This window comes from Topomyia yanbarensis, chromosome 1 (genome assembly GCF_030247195.1).
Source record: "Topomyia yanbarensis strain Yona2022 chromosome 1, ASM3024719v1, whole genome shotgun sequence".
Classification (NCBI taxonomy): Eukaryota; Metazoa; Arthropoda; class Insecta; order Diptera; family Culicidae; genus Topomyia; species Topomyia yanbarensis.
Window position 1 is genome coordinate 106819678 of NC_080670.1, and position 22094 is coordinate 106841771.

Genomic DNA, 22094 nt, shown 5'->3' on the forward strand with positions numbered 1-22094 from the left:
AAGATTGTGCATATGCCGTGTCAAATAAACGTTTAATGAAGAAAAAAAATTTCAATAAAAAATTCCAGAGTTCTGAAATCAATCATAATCCTCAGATTTCCTTTCATATTGAGCTCGCTTTTGAAGAGATGTACCGTAATAACGGTCTTTATTTAATAGGAAGCGAAGTTTGCTAAAAATGTTTTTTATCATTCTTATTCTCTCTAAAAATCGTCAATCTAACCCCGGCCCGGAGGTGTCATATGCCATTCGACTCAGTTCGTCGAAATCGGAAAATGTCTGTATGTGTATGTGGAAAAAAATGTCACCTCTGTTTCTTAGAGATGGCTGGACCGATTTGCACCAACTTAGTCTCAAATAAAAGGTACAATCTTCCTATCGGCTGCTATTGAATTTTTTATTGATTGGATTTCCGGTTCCGCGGTTCCGTGTGCGACCACACAGCAAATTCCCACATAAACTGAAATAAATAATTTCACAAAGTAAGTAACGATAACCGGCAGCCGGTTGTCACGGTAAAGATAGATACGTCTACCTTTATCAAGGACACATGATAATGAACTCGGGTGATTCGTAGTTATTCTACCTAAGCTCGACCCTCATTATCAGAAGGCAAAAATTAAGCCCGCACGATATTAAGCCTGTTCTAATGACCCTGCCACTTCTAGTTTTCCGATCTGTTTACTTCACATCCTTGCTCTCACTTGAGTACTATGGCTCTAAGTTTCATAACTTTCCCTACCCAGTAATCTCTAGCTAATTGAATGTCGTTAAAACGTAAAAAAGAAAATGTGACTAACATAGTCGAAATAAAAAAGGAAAAAAGTTACAAGAAATGTTATGGGCCTTTTTTTACAATGGAGAAGACTTTTACGTCCTAGCCCAGTACACGTGCTATTGGTAGGGTCCAATCTACCGCACGGGTTGCACTGGGGGCGTGTCGGGCTCAAATGGTGACGCTGCCATTAATACCGACTAAACTCCATTGGGCTCCGCCATCGTTCCTCCCAGGAACTACCTCTCGGTATTACTTCTGGGGGATGGCTGTACTTAATGTACTCATTCACTCTCACTCACGCGTTCATACGTCCTGTATGAGGCTTACTTGGGTGCTATCTCTATCGCACCTTGATTCACTCTCAAACACTCCCACATGAGGCTGACTTTTGTGCTCACCTTTTTCGTTCCTTGATAGGCTGACTTGTGTGCTCACCTTACTCATTCCTTGCTAGGCTTACTTTTGTGCTCGCCCTACCCATACCATGTGAGGCTGACTTGGGTGCTCACCCTATCACCTGATTCACTCTCGATCGTGCCACTCTATTGTACCTCTGTTACTCCCCCTGGCATCCCATGTGGTACATTTTTCTTAGGCCCCACTTCTGACATACCATGCGAGGCTGACTTCCCGAGCAAACGAAAAGCCCATAATACCCCCATGCTCATGGGGTTTGTCATGGGTGTCTGAAATGGGTTCAACCCATGAAAACACCATCACCATGGTCCGGTAGATCCCATATAAAATACCATATGTTGGTATATTTATGGGTTATTGAGACCATTTTATGGTGTTTTGATGGTTGTGAATTTTGGCACGGACCATGTTTAAGGTCTTTTCAAGGGGCTATGTGGTGTTTTAACCCATGAGTATTTGCTCGGGTTGTGTGCTCACCTTTTTCATTCCTTGTTAGGCTTACTTTTGTGCTATCCTCTACCATACCATGTGAGGCTGACTTTTGTGCTCAACCTTAACATGCCGTGTGAGACTGACTTGGATGCTCATCCTTTCACTCCTCTGCCACGCCATGAGGCATCGATAGCTAAGTCCCAACATACTACACTACGACCCTCCCGTCTTGGCATGAGGCAGTCCACTTATACGCCTATACACTCACTCTTCTGTCTTGCTTCGGTGTGGCTGGGTTTACCCCTTACGCGGTTGCCAGTCGCTGCGCCAAACCTGCCTCGGCATGAACAGACCATTCACTCCCTTTTTTGCGCTTGACCTTTTTCGCTCCAGCTAACCAATCACTAGTTAGCCGTGCCCGTGGTCTGTTGCTCGGTTTGCCAGAATACCTGTAGCCTACAGGCAATCCGGATGGTAGCAGCCGAGACTGCGTTCCACTTCTCCACCGATTGACACATCCGCTGAATAAGGGTATCAGGGGTTGTGTCCCAGCCACAGACGTCAAGCATTGCTCTTCTTTCAACGTCGAACCGATGACATACGAACAGTATGTTTTCGGCAGTTTTGTCTACACCTGGGCAGTCCGGGCAGGCAGGCAGACCTCCGCGTGCCCGAACCTGTGGAGGTACTGACGGAAACAGCCATGGCCTGACAGGAATTGCGTCAGGTGGAAGTGAACTTCCCCATGGGGTCTTCCCACCCAGCTCGATATGCTAGGTATCAGCCGGTGGGTCCACCTACCTTTCGAGGAGTTGTCCCACTCACGCTGCCATCTGGCGACCGAGGTCACCCTGGTGCGCTCGCGGGCTCCCCTATTTCCACGTAGCTCGAAGCAATCCTCATCTTCCCGAATGACCAGCCCGACTGGCATCATGCTCGCTATCACGCAGGATGCATCGTGTGATACCTTGCGGTAGGCAGATATCACTCTGAGGCACATCGCGCGGTAGGTGCTCTCCAGTTTCTGTAGGTAACTGGTTACCCTCAGTGCTCTTGACCATGACGGGCCGCCGTACCTGAGGATAGATACGGCAACGCCTGCCAGTAACCTACGTCTACTGGCGCACACCTTTGAGCTGTTGGACAACATTCTCGATAGAGCCGCAACAGCAGTCGACGCTCTCTTGCACGTATAGTCGACATGGCTGCCGAAGGTCAGCTTGTCTACTACAATGACTCCGAGAGACTTCAGACTTCGCTGTGAAGTGATCGCGACTTCTCCCACATGGATAAATGCATGTTGTGCCGACTTGCGGTTGTTGACGATAACTACCTCCGTCTAATGATGAGCGAGCTCCAGGCCTCTCGCGCTCATCCATTCCTCCACCGTGCTGATCGCGTGTTCTGCGGTTAGTTGTACCTCAGGAGGTCTACCTCTGAGGTCTACGGGGCCTCCAAGGTTACGTTGTCGGCAAAGCCGATGATCTTGACCCCAGGAGGGAACTTCAGTCTCAGAACCCCGTCATACATGAGGTTCCATAGCACAGGGCCTAGGATCGAGCCCTGTGGGACTCCGGCGGTAATCGGAACCCTTTTCTGACCGGCATCGGTCTAGTATAGCAGTACGCGGTTTTGGAAGTAACTTTCCAGGATCCGGTACAGACCCACCGGTAGGCTAAGCCGGTGTAACAAGAGCGTGATGGCATCCCAGCTTGCGCTGTTGAATGCGTTCTTCACGGCTTCGGCAACAGCACCAATTTCTGCCTTTTCCATCTATCGGGGAAACGGCACACGTCAAGGCATCTCTGCATAGCTAGCCTGAACAAGTTCGGGTTCGCTATGATCGCTGCCTAGAGAGCGTTGTTTGGAACTCCATCCGGCCCTGGAGCTTTGTTCATTGCTAGGGATTTCGCCACTGCGAGTAGTTCTTCATTCGTCACTGAAGCCACCATTTCGGCCGTGCCCGCACTGTCTCGTAGTGCAGGTGGCCAGGGGCTTGTGGCTCGAGACGGGAAGAGTACCTCGATAATCGTTGCCAACCGGTCCGGAGACCGTTCTGGGGGTGAGGAGCCCCGTTTGGTCTTGGCCATCACAATCCGGTAGGCGTCACCCCACGGATTCGCGTTGGCACTCTCACACAGGTTGTCGAAACACGCTCTCTTGCTGCTTTTAATAGCCTTGTTAAGGGCCAATTTCGCAGCTCGAAACACTTCACGGCGGTTCTCTCTTGCATCCTCGGTGCGAGCTCTTTGCATCCTACGTCTAGCTCTGAGGCAGGCTGACCGTAGAGCTGCAATCTCGGCACTCCACCAGTATACCGGGCATCTGCAGTTTCTTGGCAGTGTTTTTCTCGGCATAGTGGCGTCGCACGCGCGTGATAGAACAGCTACCAGCGCATCCCCGCTTAGACTGTCGGTGTTGGCCTCCAGTCCCAGAGCCGCGGTGAAAGCTTCGCTGTCGAAGTGATTGGACTTCCACCCGCGTACCTTACAGGGATCTCCCGCCCTCGGATGTTGCACACCATAGTTGATCCTAAAGCGGATTGCTAAATGATCGCTATGGGTGTAGCCTTCGTCTACCCTCCATTCCATGCCTGGAGCCAGACTCGGGCTGGCAAATGTTACGCCAATCCACGCCTCCACCCCGTTTCTACTGAATGTACTAGCGGAGCCATTATTAGCTAGCACAGTATCGAGTTTCGCAAGCGCCTCCATTAGCGCTTGACCCCTGCTATTTGTACAGCGGCTGCTCCACTCCACTGCCCAAGCGTTAAAGTCTCCCGCTATTACTACCGGTTTCCGGCCCACTAGGTCCGACGACAGCCTGTCGATCATCTGGTTGAACTGTTCTGTTGGCCACCTTGGTGGAGCGTAGCAGCTGCAATAGAACACTCCATTGATCTTGGCAATCGCAACACCCTCGGCGGAGGAGCGTATTACCTCTTGAACCGGGAACCGTCCCGTTGTACAGATTGCCACCATTCCAGACCCGTCCGACACCCAATTGCCGTTGCCGGCAGGGATGCTGTACGGGTCTGATAAGAGGGCGACATCTGTCCTCGACTCCGAGACCGACTGCCACAGCAGCTGTTGGGCTGCTGCACAATGGTTAAGATTTAGCTGTGTGACGTTCACGGCTTCTTCTTATTTGCCTCACCGAAGGGACACGAAGGTCCGCCCATAGCATGTTTATGGGCTTGCTTCTTAGCGGTGCAGATAAGGCACTTGTGCGCCTTAGTGCAACCCCGCTCCTTATGCCCCTCCTCGCCGCAGCGACGACGTAGTTTGCTCCTGTCTATGTTCTTGCACTCGTAGGCTTTGTGGCCGAACTCAAGGCACCGATAGCACCTATCCACTGAAGGCGGCTGGGGTATGCTAATTGGGCATACCGACCAGCCGATCTTCAGCTTACCTTTCTCAGTTACCTTTTTGACATCTGCCTTCAGTAGCCTGCGGTAGGCTACTTGGGTGCCAGAGGGTCCATCTCTAAATCGCACAGAGGCCCGCTCAATTGTGACGTCGCATTGTTCCTTAACGGCTGCGACGACATCTTCTGCGGTCGTGAACTCGTCCAGATGCTTGCACTGGAGAGTCATTTCCGCCCCTAGCGACCTGACTTGGGCGCCTTCACCAAGGACCTCTTGGGCCAAGGCCTTGTACACCGCACTAGATTGTGCGCCTCGCTTCAGCACCAGAAGCATTTCTCCTGTGGTGGTGCGTCTCACGCTACGCACATCTTGCCCAAGGGCTGAAAGGCTTTCGGCCGCCTTCATCGACGTTAGGACGTCGGCGTATTTGTCCTTGTCGGTTTTTAACCACAAGCCCTCGCCTCTGTTCTTGGCCTTCTTCGCGGGCCATTCGAGGGGAACTCGGCCGCCGCTTCGAGCGACATGGCTGGTCCATAGAAGGTGAAGGTCACTGTCTGAGTGCCTGTATCGACCTTCTCTCTTCCCTCCCTATTGGAGGCCACTGTCTGGGTTTCTCTGTCGGACTTCTCCCGACATTCCACCCTCTTGGCATAAGCCTGCTGTTTCTGTCTTGCGACACGAACAGTTTTCCGGAGCTCCAGGAGACTCTGCTTTAACTCCTTGCTTATGTTTTGCTTTGCGCTAGTGAACTCGATTATTGAATCGAGCTGCTCCACCACTTTGCGCATCGCGGATAGTGGCCCGTCCAGTGCGTTGGTAGGGCTATTTCCTACCACTATTGGGGGGTCACTGGTGCTATCAGATGCAGCACTCGTCGCTCCACTACTCTCCCCACGGGGGGAGACCTCGCCAAACCACCTCTAGCAAAGGGGTTTGGCACCTCTGTTTGTTTGTTTTTGTTTTTATTTGTCTCCATATTTGAACCCACGAGTAGCGCGAGAATAAATGTCCGCCACGCCAGAGCTCTGCATTAACGTGGTAAGGGACGCTTACTGTGGGGGTTGCCCAGGTACCCCACAGGCTCCGTTAACGATCGAGCATCTTTTTCACCCCCTCGATCACTCATCCCTCGGCACGGGTCGCTTCACGCCTTGGAAATGGGGTTATGACCTATCTTGCTTTACGTGGTGACAGCGGCCTATTGAGATCCGTCATTCGCTAGCGGAGTTGGGCCTTACGAAAAACTAATTGCTGTTGAATGGAGAAACGCGAATAACTTCTGAAAAGGTCGTAATAAAACAAAATAATTGGATTGTTAAAATAAAATTTAAAATATCTCGAGAACTACTACAGTTCAGAAAATTTTTGTAATAAAAATTTCGATTTAAATTGGCGTTTGGAATCATATGTAAAAATAAAATTCTACTTTTGACTGCAAATAGTATGAATTATGAAAAGTTGTCAAAAGTTGTTGTTAGGAAAAACTTTTTTATTTAAAGTTTCTCCATGATCCAAATACAGTGAAAAAGCTTCTTTTATGTCTGTAAAACGATAAACATTAGGATTTTTACAATTTATGATGGGGTAACGCGAATAACTTTTAAAAAGGACTTAATTACATGAATTAATTGTTCTTGTTGGAGCAAAATTGCAAATATCTCGAAAACTATCGCATTTTGCAAGACACTTGTTAAATGCATTTTGATATAAAATGATATTTAGAATTATATTCTGTAATAAAATTACAGTTTTCTATGTCAATTAGAATGAAATTTAAAAACATATAAAGTTATTGTTAGAAAAACTTTTTTGGTGATAATTTCTCCATCATGAAATCACATTCAAAATGTTTCTTTTCTCTTCAGCTTTTTGTTGACAAAATATAAAAAATTAAAAAAAAAGTTTTTTTTTTGCAATTTGAAATTTTATCATGAATTTTTGTATTTGTGAAAATTGACACAAAATTTTTTTCAGTGTGCATTTTTTCATGCAGAAGTATTCATTCTCTGTAACTCGTTCTCAGATAGTTTTACTGTATAAAATAGTGTAATCGAACAATTTTTTTTGGAATTATTGCACGTAGAAACGTCTACGCCAAAAACAAAATTCGATATCTACTACCTAGTGTGTGAAACGTGAACAAATAATGAGTGACAATGCAAGCCAGTTTATAGCCCGGTTCGGCCGAACTATGTTGCTGTTGATTTTTTGAAATGTCCGGTAAGACCAGCGACCCGTGACGTGGAGCAATTGTTGAAGGTGAACATGAAGCTCAACATAGCAGAAGTCAATGCTGTGCAATTCCATCATCTACGCCATGAGGTACTGATTACGTTCCAAAACACAAAACAAGCAGAATCATTTGCTACGCAGAACAACTTGAAGCATGTTGTCGAATGTAATGACATTTTATACAGCATCCCAACATACGTAGACCGTGACACTATTGAAGTTAAAATGCATGACTTGGCTCCGCGTACTAATCCTGCTGTTATCAAACAACACATGCCAAAATACGGTGAATTGGAAACCATTTCGGAAGACACATGGAGGAACTTCTTCCCAGGTCTCCGCAACGGAGTGCTTGTGATGAGAATGCGGCCGAGAAAACCTATCCCCTCATATCTGACCATTTATGGCAAAACACAAGGTGTTACATTTAATCAGCGAACATTGATCACGTACCCAGGGCTGATTCCTACGTGCCAGTTCTGTGATCAACCGCTACACCACGAAAAACCTTACTTGGATGTTGCTAAAGAAAGTCCATATGCTACGACCAAGACCAGTACACAGTCGTCGTATGCCAAACCACAACCGGTTGGTAAACCAACGACTGCGGACCGCGCATTAACAAACACTAACTCAACGATATGGTCCAGGACCACTAAACCAACTACCGTTACGAACAGTGAAATTGCGACGATTATACCAGATGCTTCCAAACCCACAACCAACACCACCAAAAATGAATCAAATACCGATGAAAACCGATCTACAACAGCGACCCGTAAGCATAATTAACAAATAAGAAAAACCGACCGTGAGCAACTTGAATGTAGTACCGATGACGACATGGACGTGAACGAAAACGCGAGAGAAAGCGAACTGAATGACTCTAGTTATGATAGGCAATGTAGCTGTTTCACCGCCTAGAAAGAGGATCTCAACATGCAGCAGCAAGCTGCGTGAACAAGACTGGATGCCTTAGTGAAAATCAATTTTTATTTTTTACATATTGTAAAAATCATAAAAGACCAACGGCTCAGTTATGCTAATGCATTGAGCCGTGTCAAATAAACAAGAAAAAAAATACGTCAGAGCCCCGCTTGAAAGGGTAAAGGCAAAGATACCAAAGCCATGGTGCTCCAATGGTTCCGTACTCGACTGAGTTTGATGTAAGCGTTGGAGTGTTGAAGCTTCCTACCATTCATTCACTGTCTCCAGGAGGTCGGGTGTGCAAGCAAGAATGCAGGGAGTGGTGACACAAAACCTGGAAATGCCCAATGCATTCGAACATTGTTCGGAAAAAAACCCAGACTTTTTGACTAGTATAAGTTATACTAAGGACTAATGTTTTCAATAAGTGTAAGAAATATAACTGTCGTTTTGAAATAACAGCAACAAGCAGCAATCTAAAATTAGCTAGCGTTACGAACGGCGGGCATGTAGTTTTATGATGATTTATTGCATATTTTTGGTGAAATGTATACATAGCATAAATCTAATGGCAGTTTCGTTATTGACATTGCACTGCACCGGTGTAGTCGATCTTACACTGACTCAAACCAGGGTGTAATCTGTCTATCTCTTGTATGTCTATGTATCGCCAGGTGGAAACGAAAGCGCCATAATAAAACTGGCGTAAAAATGTAAGATATTTAATGGTGTTTGATTCAAAAATTTGTTCCACGTTGAACCGAACTGCTCTAACAAATGTCATCAAATAGGTAGGGTGAATAAAAGACTATGAGCAATAGGATACAATCATCTTATTTCTATATGAAACCAGAGATGAAAAATACATAATTTATTGAAGGTCATTTAACGGTAATCTATTATTACAATTAATCAAGTATCTCACTAGGTGATTGGCATTATTTGGCTGATCCATCTGGCTGGTCTGTCCAGAAAATATATTCAAAAGAAAAGTTCCATATTGAGAACTGTGATGAGGAAGCCCACGCACGCCAACGGAAATATATAGATTCTCCATGAAATATGAAATTTCATTTTCCGTTTAAATTTTCAATAATGTATTAATGAACTTAAGTAAACAATCTTAAGGTTAAGTATTTCTTGATCGATTAGTGGTTGAACAAATGAAATTATTTGATAAATTACATTGTTATACAACGTTCGCACAACCAGTTAAAACGGGTTTTTATGCTATCTTGGTGATATTTTTCTTGTTGATAATTATTATAACGTGTTTATAACACGTTATAATAATGTGTAAACATTGTATTATTAAACCAATTCTGCAGCGTTTTATGTTTTATAGGTGTTTTATGTGGTAATGGGACTGACATAATTATATCTTCAGTACAGCGGTTTGTTTCATAATTTAAAACAGATTTATTTTAAAATTTAAATTGGTATACCCAACCGTTCTATTTGTATACTTTAAAACGCGATTACAACTGTGTTTTAAATACATAGGGCAGGACAGATACTCTGACTGTATAAACTGGGAAAACAATTGTAAGTCCAGTAACGCTTAAGGCATGGCTTGAATTTTAATCGAAAAAGAACACCCGCTTATACTGCTGCTGGGACGGTAAGTTCTGTTTTAAAATTTTCCGTTTTGTGCAGTACGAAACAAAAGTGTTTGAAATTAGAAGACAAAAAGTTCTGCTGGGAATGTGATTGTTTCCGATGCAATTACACTCAGGTTTTTTTACGCGGGGGATACAGGCCGCGTAAATGAAAACCGCGTAAATTTCAAAAAACGCGTAAATGACAACCGCGTAAATTTCTCGCAAAAAACCGCATAAAAAAACCTGAGTGTACTCTCCTATATAAAATACTACGCTGCTGAACAGTGCAATAACTACAGAAGCACGTTGTCAGATGCCATATAACCGAAATATATCACATATAACCGAAATATGAAACATATGAACCCCATAGGCTCATTACCCTACGCAGCTACAAAGCGCCGTAAACATGGATTAACAAATTATAACGCACACGCATGCACAAAAATAAATATTTTTTTTCAATGCACCACTCTCAAGCAGCACACATAAGTCGCATCCTGCCGTATTGAATTAAATCCAAACCACCCCACCCACCTACTTTGCAAATCATTCTGTGACACCGTCCTGGTACCCGAAAAATCCGCACACGGCCACCGCTACCGAAAATGCATAGCGTCCACCGCTTAGTGTAACGTCCAGACGCTGCAGCCATGATCTTACCCGTTCGACATAAGTACAAAAACTGATTCAAACGTGTATGCGTCACCCCTATTTATAAACTAACTGTATAGGGTTTAGTCACGCTTATTGCATCGCCCGGAGACGATGTTGCTCGTATGGGATATTAGCAACAACTGATTCTAAACGGACATGCGTCGCTTCTATTTATGACTTTTCGTGTTTGACTGAGTCACGAAGGTGCCCTATAATGACGGCTGTGTCTGAGAAATCTGCCTCATGAATGGTAATTTTCCCGTTTTTCGTGAACTTTTTAATTTTATCAATTTCCAAAAGTTTACTTTTATTGGGGAGATATTAAATTATTACCAATATTTAAGTTAGGTGTTTCTGAATCGGTTGGTGTATGAATGATTAAAATCCATCTAGTAATATCGGAGTTATAAGCGTGCAAACCTTACATAGTTTCGTTACATGGGAGATAGCTTAGATTTTAGAATGACACCTAGCCCCAGATAGTGGAGTAAGACATTTTTAATGTCAAAATAAAACCATTACGAATCACCAACATTCGCACTTCGGCCGACCAACCTACTACTGCCATGCCGCTTTGGAATGCGTAAGCATGATGAACGCACAGCCCTCCGGCTTTTCTCGATGTTCTTGCCGTAAGTCAATGTAATAGTCAGTAGGGGCATGCGGGTATGTAATCGATAGAGCCGATTGGGCTGATGTCTGTCAGATCGATTCATAACTTCCCTTATCAAAAATTTACGAAGCAATGCGTCATCAACACACTGCGTCAATAAATTTAACAAATTTCTAAAACTAGTCAAAAAATTGCAGTCGGTTACCATTTCTACTTTTTGGAAATCTCTAAAAAAATATTCAACATTAGCTACTTCAGCTAACTATTCCCTAGCTACTTCAGGTCATCTCAAAATGCTTGACGGAAGTGGCCAAAATCTAATACTGTATGTGCTAGCGATAATAGATACATAATATTATAAATAGTTTTGTTTTGTTCCTGCTTTTTTATTTTTTCTTATTTCACCGTGCAGTATTAGCATAACGAATTCATCATAATCACTTTCGAATTTTTGAAATAGTTCTTGAATGAATGTCTTTAGCAATGACAGCTATCATTTAATATTTACTGATATGTACAACATAAAGTACAATAACAAACTTGCTTACTCATAAAACTATTCTATGTAAACGCAGATAAGATCCTAAATGACTTCTTATTTATCATTCATGCCGAGAAATTACTCCTAAAGATAGTCATATGCATAGCAACTACATAACAATGCGACACAAACAACTGCGCAATATTACTCTGCAATGTAGCACGCATGAAATCTGACATAATATGCACACCAAAATTAATTCTGTGCAATTGGCCAAACCAAAATGTTTTCTGTTTCTTTATTTTGTCAATGTTTCTCAAGTCATTGATGGATGCCATATCCCACTTTGTACTAGTTGCATACAATCAAAAATACACGTGCAATGTTATGACTAAAATAAGCGATAAAAAGCATGACTTGCTCTGGTTGATTACTCTTTTGACCAATTTATCGCAATTCACGCATGGTGCTCGCAACAAAATCTGTTGAAATAATGGTTGCCAATGTCCGCAGAGATTTTTACTTGTGATTAGAAAATTTCGCGACAACAAATCTTGAATTCGGAACAATATATCGATGTGATATTCACTCTATCGGATTCCCCAATGTTTCAATTAGGGAATGAAGCATTTTGGTGTGGATCTGAGCTGCCGTTTACTAGCTAGGGCGATCGGAACACAGCGCTGTCCTGTTTTGCCACACAAAATCAGAATTTTGGATTTTGACTATTGATGTTCAAATTTCGTGACAACACGCCGGGACTTATACTGAACCAATATACGCGGAAAAGATCTCAAAAATTGCGCAATAGATTAACTTAGTGAATGAGTCATTCTGGAGAAGAAATTTGCTATAGTTTTTGTGAAAAATGAGTTTAACCAGCACAAGGTCGCCATCCGATTTTTTTTGCTCCGATACTGCCTTAGGATACTCGGGTACAAATCCGTTCCTTAAAATGAGAAAACTGACTCAAGATTTTCGGAATATAGTATTTTTTTCATTGTATGAAAATACACCATGATTTCTGTGCATCATATCATGAACTATTTGTTCGTAACGCAGCATATGCGTTACTCTTTTTTATCGACGAGTATAATTTCAGGCGATTTAATGGCGATTCTGATTCCAGTTAGCATGAACTAATTTTCTGAAAATTGTAAGCTTATTTTATGAAATTAAAAATAAACTATGGATTTATCAATCCAATTATAATTTATTTACTAAAATTAATTAACCTCTCACAATTACCATTATTTGATTGGCGGAATTTTTGTGCAAAAGCAATAATTTCAAAGCGACGCTTATTCATTCATCAGGGTTTTTGCTCAAAACCATGTTAGTACCCTAGTGAATAGTTTTTAAAATCGCCAATGATTTTGAAAATGATTGAGCTGCAGTATGACAAATGATGCATTATGCAACGAATAACTGCAGTTTGAGCATATTAGAACACGACTTGAGATTCGTTCTTCGTGTTTAAACAAACCTGTCACTATTAAGGAAATCCTAGTGTGCTTATTAGTCTGCGCAAACCAAAAGCAATACTCGACGATTTTATTTTCTTGATTTTCAAGTTAAGCAAATCGTCCATTATTAACTATCGTCATGGTCAGATTTCGCAATCGATTTCTAGCGCACAATAGGACAACTGCGGTGTAGTGCTGATTGTACTGACAATATTCTTCCAATGAAGGGCCTTTTGAGATCAATGCTTTAGCTTCTACACCACCAGAACAGGACAGAGGCAACCTACATACTGTTGCTATTTTTTATCCGTTGACTCACTGAGAACTGACTTACAAGTAAAATTTTCAGCTTATATAAGAAATAAAACTGTCGCTTTGAAATGACAACAGCAAGTAGCAACTTGCCACTGGTCGGCGCTTCGATCGGCCAGCAAACGCTATACGGGACTTGTGTGCAAACTTGGATACAATGGTGACTCACGCATGCAAACCTGTATGTGATGGTGATTTTCAACGTATTTTTATTTGGGATTTACTATGCTCGGTGGGTATTTTGTTATGGCTGAAAGAAATATATATATATATATATATATATATATATATATATATATATATATATATATATATATATATATATATATATATATATATATATATATATATATATATATATATATATATATATATATATATATATATATATATATATATATATATATATATATATATATATATATATATATATATATATATATATATATATATATATATATATATCACCATGCTACCTGCCGTCGCGCGCCGATGCAGCACCCAATGTCGTAATCATCATTATCATCATTGATACGATCAGCACCATCGAAGCAACCGTCATCGTGAGATCTGCACTCGGTGGAAACAAAAATGCTTTGTGCTTTTCTTTATATTTAATTATAATTAATGCCAATTCCTCCTCGATCGGTGCAAACAACTCACACTCGATCGAGGCATAGAATTCTTCAACAATAGCTATTTATCTTGCCTTCTGCACAGACAAACTTTGTTCGATCAAAAAGGGCACAGCCCAAATTATTATATAAAAAACCCTGTACATACCAATAAAGTTTTAGTTTTTAATCTAACCTGAAACGGAGTTAAATCTGCATTGGCCTTACGCGCCAACGGCAGTGACTGAATGCCCCAGAAAAGAGATTTCCGTGCAACCAAACTCGCATTTTGCAACATTGATTGCTAATTCGTGTTGCGCTAATCTCTCAAACAGCTGGCGCAAATGACCGCGATGTTCTTCCGGCGATGACGAGGCGATGAACAAATCGTCGATGCATGGAAAGACGAAATCCAATCCTCGAACGACGGTTGTCTAATTGCATCAATATCAAATTCCTGCCTGAAAACATTCCAATAGAAAATTCCAGCGTTCTGTAATCAATCATAATCCTCAGATTTCTTTTCAAATTGAGCTCGCTTTTGTAGAGATGTACTGTAATAAGGGTCTTTATTTAATAGGAAGCGAAGTTAAAATTGATTTAATGTCTATGAAACATAGAACTGCTCACCAAAAAAATGCGCAACTTTCAATATTTGCTAAAAATGTTTTTGCCTTTCTCATTCACTCTAAAATTCGTCAATCTAATCCCGACCCGGAGAGCCGAGTGTCATATGCCAATCGACTGAGTTCGTCGAGATCGGAAAATATCTGTGTGTGTATGTATGTATGTATGTGGAAAAAAAGTGACTTCTGTTTCTCAGAGATGGCTGGACCGATTTGCACAAAGTTAGCCTCAAATGAAAGGTACAACCTTCCCATCGGCTGCTATTGAATTTTTTATTGATTGGACTTCCGGTTCCAGAGTTACGAGTCGAAGAGTGCAATCACTCAGCAAATTCCCATATAAACTGAAATGAAAAATTTTCAAAATCAAATTTGTGTTTTTGATGCCAAATGACTTTAAAATGCATGAAACATTGAGATGTTTGACAAAAATTGACTTTTTGGGCCTTTGGTACATTTTTGCCTTTCTCATATAGAAAGGTTATGCAATCACTCTAAAAATCGACAATCATACCGGCCCGGATGGAGTATGCAGTGAGGGGTTGCTACTTTAAAATTAAAACTAGATTAAAATTTCTTAACAAGTTGAAAATTTTCGGCAGGACCTGGACCTCCCGGATCTTTCTCCATGATCCGCCACTGGTTTAAAGCGATGTTTCAGTATCACATAGTATCTCAAGATCGTGGCTGTCGATCCATTGTATGTATGTGCAAATCGTACTGAACATGTAATATTCATTTCCACCATTGTATTGAACATAACCAGCCATGGAATCGTATTCTGGACAAATGAGAAAAGCACAATTGCACCATTAGGTGGATTAAAACAGGTTTTTATTGTGGGAATGCGTCGCGTTGAGACGAAAACGTAATATGATAAATAACGAGGATAACACTTTCCGAATGTAGAGAGAAATTTATGAAAAATGACGATTTCCATTCGATTCTAGCAGGTTCTGATCGATTTTGATGAGCATTTGATTTTTGTTGTATGACCAATTATATGTATAGGTCAAATGTTTCAAAACAGTAATTTAAGGTCAAGATAGCATCATTTTGAAACCGCCAATTTCGGAGGTTTAGTATCTTCGATGAGTTTTACAAACGTTAAACAGCGCATCATTTGATAAAATAATTTTGACGGTATATCGTCCAAGAAGTATTTATGGTGAATTTTCTCAGGCTAATATTCATGACTACAATAAAGTCTCAACAAATTCGCTAGACACGAACTCTGTTACTATTTTCTGAAAAATTATTTCTGCATAATTTTAAAACTTCAAAAATTACGGTTTCGGAATTTTGCCGTTTGGACAGTAAGATCGATTTTCACAAAACCCCCACAAAACCGAATTTCTGGCTACGCCGCTGATTTCAAGTAAGTAGAAACAAAGTCGTTCTACAATCGTTCACAAGAAACTTTTTCGAATGCTGAATATCTATTATAATACACTCAGGTTTTTTTTACGCGGGGGATACGAGCCGCGTAAATGAAAACCGCGTAAATGAAAACCGCGTAAATTTCAAAATCCGCGTAAATGAAAACCGCGTAAATTTCAAAATCCGCGTAAATGAAAACCGCGTAAATTTCAAAATCCGCGTAAATGAAAACCGCGTAAATTTCAAAATCCGCGTAAATGAAAACCGCATAAATTCCAAAATTTCATTTACGCGAATTTCAAAAACCGCGTAAATGAAAACCGCGTAAATTTCAAAATCCGTGTAAATGAAAACCGTGTAAATTTCAAAATCCGCGTAAAAAAATACCGCGCAAAAAAAACTTGAGTGTACATTGAAACCCCGATTTTATCAGCCAAATATGAACATATGTTTGATGGGTTCTAGCAGACGAACAAGACTGAATTCGAGTAAATCCTTTCTTGAGCATGTTTTCCTTATCATGAAGATGGAAATATGCAAAAATGAAAAATTCATCATAATCAGAAATAGATATCAGACTACATCAAGGGACGGGAAGAATATTTTAACAGCTTCAGTTTATTATAAAGAAAAAAATGCCCGCTTTAGTCAATGTCCCCATTTTGCTTAAAATACGCCATGAGACTGATAAAAATGGGTCTTTATTGTATGTATTATTCACTATGTTTCACATTAATAGGTACATTTCATTTTTGGAGATTTTTTATTGCATCGAACTACAACAATTTTTAGGTAGCTTTCAAGGGGTTATTTTATAGACTTCTTCCAAAATTTTACGAACCTATTCCAATTCGTATACCAATTAATTGGTATACTTAAGGGTTTATATGTTGCAGATAGATAAAATACTGAAATTTTCAGCTTTTTTACACAATATTACGAAAGCTTATTAAACAATTTTTCCTAATAAGTTTGCGAAAATTATAAACTATTTGAATTTTTTTAATAGTTTTATTTTTTATTTAACCGTGATTTTTTAAGAAATAGTGACCATCGCTTCACAACGTAGTCTATTTTTCATGGCTTGCGGTGAGCACGATCTCTCGAATTGCTGAACTGAAAATTATGGAATAGAAATTAATTTTTAGTATTCTTTACAGATTTAACTCGCCGCGCAGATGGCTCTGAATTAGACCCGCTGGTGCCCTAAGACAATTTCGCTAGATTTTCAGAGCACTGTGCACCCAGTGCATTAACGCAAGTGACGGAAGGTTATCGAAAAGTTTCGTGAAAATGAAAATTCCAGTAATGATGATGATTTTCCCAAACGGTTCGTTTTCGAGAGGTTTTTATTTGTTCATTGGCATTAGGATTAGCGATAATAATTCAAATCAAGGATACTACTGGGAAGTCACCTTTATAAAAAGTCGATGTCGAAGTAAAATTTGGAACTATGCACGCATGCACTTCATAGATAGCGTGATATCAGAAGCTGCGATTTCATTTCAACGCTTTGAAAAGGGCGATACTTACAAATGTAAACATAAGGCTTTTTTCATACATGCGAATGAGGGCTTTGAAACGCAACAAATTAACCTAAAAATTTTGATTCACCGTATTGCTATCTTAAACTACAGCAAAAAATACAAGGGCGAAACTGTATTTTTGTTTGCTTCTTTAAAGTTTCGTCCTCCACGCTCCATGCAAACAAACAGGGCGATACTTTTTTGCTGGCAGTTTAGAGGCGAAACTGTTATTTTCGTACTTTTTTAGGATTATCAAACTGATACCAGCTGTAAATAGTAACAATGATCGCTATTGAAAAAACACGGACGAAATCGGTGGTGTAGAACGGTAGTTATTGTAAAAAAACCTGTTTTAATCCACCTAGCGGTGCAATTGTGCCTTTCTCATTTCTCTAAACTATGGCACGGAGGCTTTTTATGTTCAACATAATTGTGGAAATGTCCATTACATTCTTAGTACACTTTGCACTTATACACAATGGCATGCCAGCCACGAACTTGATGAGCTACGTGTCGACGGTGAAACACTTGAAACAAAAAAATATCATACTCCATTAGCCTAATCAGCATTAGATCAATGTTATCTGCTTGCTAACTCATTTTGTCATGCAGGGCTGGGTATGTGAAGAGGGCGAAAGTCCCATGAACGAACGACTCCCCAGCTTAAATTGGTATGCTTTGTGATACAGTGGTGGTTTAAAGATGACGGGGTTGAAAGGGAGGGGTATGAGGGCTGGAGGGGTGGTGGTCTGAGGGGTGATTTAAGGAGATTTTTAAAGAAGGGGCGCGAACAGTAGAGGGGGGGGGGGGTGTAACCCCTCTCCGTAAACCATCAACTACGCCTCTGTTAAAATCCAGAAACCCTAAACGAGTCGAAAAAAAAATTTGGCCGGGATTAGGTTGACGTTTTTCAGAGTGATTGCATAACCTTTCTATATGAGAAAGGCAAAAATGTGCCAAAATCCAAAAAAGTGAATCGTAGTCAAATTTTTTTTTCGAGTTTGCATCAAATCTCGACGTTTCATGCACCTTGAACACATTTAGCATCAAAAATAAAAATTCTATTTTTAATTTTTCCTATAGTTTATATGAGAAATTTCTGTGTGGCCGTACTCTGAAACCCGTAATTCCGGAACCAGAATTCCGATCGATCCAAAATTCAATAGCAGCCGATGGGAAGGTTGCACCTTTCATTTGAGACTAAGTTTGGGCAAATCGGTCCAGCCATCACTGAGAAAAATGAGTGACATTATTTGACACATACGCACATACATACACACACACATACACACACACATACACACACACATACACACACATACATACATACACACACACATACAGACTTTTTCCGATCTCGACGAACTGAGTCGAATGGGATATGACACCCGGCCCTCCGGGCCGGGATTAGGTTGACGTTTTTCAGAGTGATTGCATAACCTTTCTATATGAGAAAGGCAAAAATGTGCCAAAATCCAAAAAAGTGAATCGTAGTCAAATTTTTTTTTCGAGTTTGCATCAAATCTCGACGTTTCATGCACCTTGAACACATTTAGCATCAAAAATAAAAATTCTATTTTTAATTTTTCCTATAGTTTATATGAGAAATTTCTGTGTGGCCGTACTCTGAAACCCGTAATTCCGGAACCAGAATTCCGATCGATCCAAAATTCAACAGCAGCCGATGGGAAGGTTGCACCTTTCATTTGAGACTAAGTTTGGGCAAATCGGTCCAGCTATCACTGAGAAAAATGAGTGACATTATTTGACACATACGCACATACATACACACACACATACACACACACATACACACACACATACACACACATACACACACACACATACACACACATACATACATACACACACACATACAGACTTTTTTCCGATCTCGACGAACTGAGTCGAATGGGATATGACACCCGGCCCTCCGGGCCGGGATTAGGTTGACGTTTTTCAGAGTGATTGCATAACCTTTCTATATGAGAAAGGCAAAAATGTGCCAAAATCCAAAAAAGTGAATCGTAGTCAAATTTTTTTTCGAGTTTGCATCAAATCTCGACGTTTCATGCACCTTGAACACATTTAGCATCGAAAATAAAAATTCTATTTTCAATTTTTCCTATAGTTTATATGAGAAATTTCTGTGTGGCCGTACTCTGAAACCCGTAATTCCGGAACCAGAATTCCGATCGATCCAAAATTCAATAGCAGCCGATGGGAAGGTTGCACCTTTCATTTGAGACTAAGTTTGGGCAAATCGGTCCAGCCATCACTGAGAAAAATGAGTGACATTATTTGACACACGCACATACATACACACACACACATACACACACACATACACACACATACACACACACATACATACATACACACACACATACAGACTTTTTCCGATCTCGACGAACTGAGTCGAATGGGATATGACACCCGGCCCTCCGGGCCGGGATTAGGTTGACGTTTTTCAGAGTGATTGCATAACCTTTCTATATGAGAAAGGCAAAAATGTGCCAAAATCCAAAAAAGTGAATCGTAGTCAAATTTTTTTTTCGAGTTTGCATCAAATCTCGACGTTTCATGCACCTTGAACACATTTAGCATCAAAAATAAAAATTCTATTTTTAATTTTTCCTATAGTTTATATGAGAAATTTCTGTGTGGCCGTACTCTGAAACCCGTAATTCCGGAACCAGAATTCCGATCGATCCAAAATTCAATAGCAGCCGATGGGAAGGTTGCACCTTTCATTTGAGACTAAGTTTGGGCAAATCGGTTCAGCCATCACTGAGAAAAATGAGTGACATTATTTGACACATACGCACATACATACACACACACACATACACACACACATACAAACACACATACACACACATACATACATACACACACACATACAGACTTTTTCCGATCTCGACGAACTGAGTCGAATGGGATATGACACCCGGCCCTCCGGGCCGGGATTAGGTTGACGTTTTTCAGAGTGATTGCATAACCTTTCTATATGAGAAAGGCAAAAATGTGCCAAAATCCAAAAAAGTGAATCGTAGTCAAATTTTTTTTTCGAGTTTGCATCAAATCTCGACGTTTTATGCACCTTGAACACATTTAGCATCAAAAATAAAAATTCTATTTTTAATTTTTCCTATAGTTTATATGAGAAATTTCTGTGTGGCCGTACTCTGAAACCCGTAATTCCGGAACCAGAATTCCGATCGATCCAAAATTCAATAGCAGCCGATGGGAAGGTTGCACCTTTCATTTGAGACTAAGTTTGGGCAAATCGGTCCAGCCATCACTGAGAAAAATGAGTGACATTATTTGACACATACGCACATACATACACACACACACATACACACACATACACACACACATACACACACACATACACACACACATACACACACACATACATACATACACACACACATACAGACTTTTTCCGATCTCGACGAACTGAGTCGAATGGGATATGACACCCGGCCCTCCGGGCCGGGATTAGGTTGACGTTTTTCAGAGTGATTGCATAACCTTTCTATATGAGAAAGGCAAAACGTAAGAGCTTCAATGCTGATAGGTGGGACCGAAAAAGTAAACAATCGCCAAAAAGGCGATACTATCATTTTGTCAATTTCAATAGTAAAAACAAATTTGAATTTAATAATTTCAAATACTTTATGAAGTTTTGGGTTTCGATCACTGAATCATGCAATCTAGGATGTAAAAAACACAATAGTTCTTAAATAGGAAATAAAACCAAGTCTGGAAATATTCACTGTTGATTTTCTTTGAATGGTATCACTGCTAGTATGCTGTGCTTTTCAAGAAAAAGCGTTGATTTCTTAGTTCTCAGTCGCGTTGGAAATTTGAGTAAAGTATAAACTTCAAATCCATTCAAAAAAAAATTTCTATGTTTTTGGCTCAGTACAATATATAACCCCTTCAGCAAAATTCAGTTTTCCCACCACAATGTAGATATTTTATTAACAGAGCATTAACAATAATTCGTTTGTATGTCTATTTTATGAGCCATTTTTTCGCTTTCCCATTGATTTGGTTTGAGATTTCTAGCACTGATGTTGTCCTATGCTGATTTGAGCGATTCTCTGAGTCCTGCCACTATCCCATGTAGTATGTGTTATCAAAAACATCGCGAAGCATCAAGTTCTAAATGTTCTCAAACGATATAATATCCGAAGAGAGTGATAAGAGTTATAAGAAATGTCTCATCACACTGTTAGGTGGATTAAAAACGTTTTATATTATAAAATCAACTACAAAATTGAGTATAAAACAATAATATTCTGAAACAAACATAACGCATTAGCTGTGTGTGATTTCCTTTAGGGGGGCGTCTGATGTAAAGTGCTTAACCCGAAAGTGATTTTGGTTTACGATTGAAGGTAAGGCAACAACAGACCTCTTGTGTAATGTTAAGGTTTATTTATACATTCATTAGCTAAGTGCGTGGCGGTACGTCTTTCGTGCGCAAGGCGCGATTGAAAAATTCATACCTCCGTAAGTATTTAATTGCCCACTCCCAAATTTTTATGGCATCAAGAAAAATGATTTTTCTATTTTATACAATAAAAAAAGAAAAAAAAATCATTTCCAAGTTTGAAAAAAATCGATTTGTTTAAAACTTTTCAATATTTT